Source organism: Chrysoperla carnea, unplaced genomic scaffold (assembly GCF_905475395.1).
Source record: "Chrysoperla carnea unplaced genomic scaffold, inChrCarn1.1, whole genome shotgun sequence".
Lineage (NCBI taxonomy): Eukaryota > Metazoa > Arthropoda > Insecta > Neuroptera > Chrysopidae > Chrysoperla > Chrysoperla carnea.
Window position 1 is genome coordinate 99,796 of NW_025408268.1, and position 1,500 is coordinate 101,295.

A 1,500-nucleotide genomic window follows, 5' to 3' on the forward strand; every position below is an offset into this window, starting at 1 on the left:
TTGAAAAATCGAAAATTTTCAAAAAATGTTTTTTTCTATCGAAAAATGTCAAATTTGATCATTTTTGGCTTATTTATACTTAGTCCAGTCATAAACGACCTCTATGTATACATTTTGACTTATTTGGATCAAAATTGCAATGATTTGTATAGTCATGACTCTCTTGTTGAAAAATACAAAATTTTCAAAAAATGCTTTTTTTTCTATCGAAAGATGTCAAATTTGATCATTTTTGGCTTATTTATACTTAGTCCAGTCATAAACGACCTCTTTGTATACATTTTGACTTATTTGGATCAAAATTTCAATGATTTGTATAGTCATGAGTCTCTTGTTGAAAAATCGAAAATTTTCAAAAAATGTTTTTTCTATCGAAAAATGTCAAATTTGATCATTTCTGGCTTATTTATACTTAGTCCAGTCATAAACGACCTCTATGTATACATTTTGACTTACTTGATTCAAAATTGCAATGATTTGTATAGTCCTGACTCTCTTGTTGAAAAATCGAAAATTTTCAAAAAATGTTTTTTCTATCGAAAAATGTCAAATTTGGTCATTTTTGGCATATTTATACTTAACAAAGTCATAAACGACCTCTATGTATACATTTTGACTTATGTGGATCAAAATTGCAATGATTTGTATAGTCATGACTATCTTGTTGAAAAATCGAAAATTTTCAAAAATGTTTTTTCTATCGAAAAATGTCAAATTTGATCACTTATTTATACTTAGTCCAGTCATAAACGACCTCTCTGTATACATTTTGACCTATTTGGATCGAAATTGCAATGATTTGTATAGTCATGACTCTCTTGTTGAAAAATCGAAAATTTTCAAAAAATGTTTTTTCTATCGAAAAATGTCAAATTAGATCATTTTTGGCTTATTTATACTTAGTCCAGTCATAAACGACCTCTATGTATACATTTTGACTTATTTGGATCAAAATTGCAATGATTTGTATAGTCATGACTCTCTTGTTGAAAAATAGAAAATTTTAAAAAAATGTTTTTTCTATCGAAAAATGTCAAATTAGATCATTTTTGGCTTATTTATACTTAGTCCAGTCATAAACGACCTCTATGTATACATTTTGCCTTATTTGGATCAAAATTGCAATGATTTGTATTGTCATGACTCTCTTGTTGAAAAATCGAAAATTTTCAAAAAATGTTTATTCTATCGAAAAATGTCAAATTTGATCATTTTTGGCTTATTTATACTTAGTACAGTCATAAACGACCTCTTTGTATACATTTTGACTTTTTTGGATCAAAATTGCAATGATTTGTATAGTCATGAGTCTCTTGTTGAAAAATCGAAAATTTTCAAAAAATGTTTTTTCTATCGAAAAATGTCAAATTTGATCATTTTTGGCTTATTTATACTTAGTCCAGTCATAAACGACCTCTATGTATACATTTTGACTTATTTGGATCAAAATTGCAATGATTTGTATAGTCATGACTCTCTTGTTGAAAAATAGAAAATTTT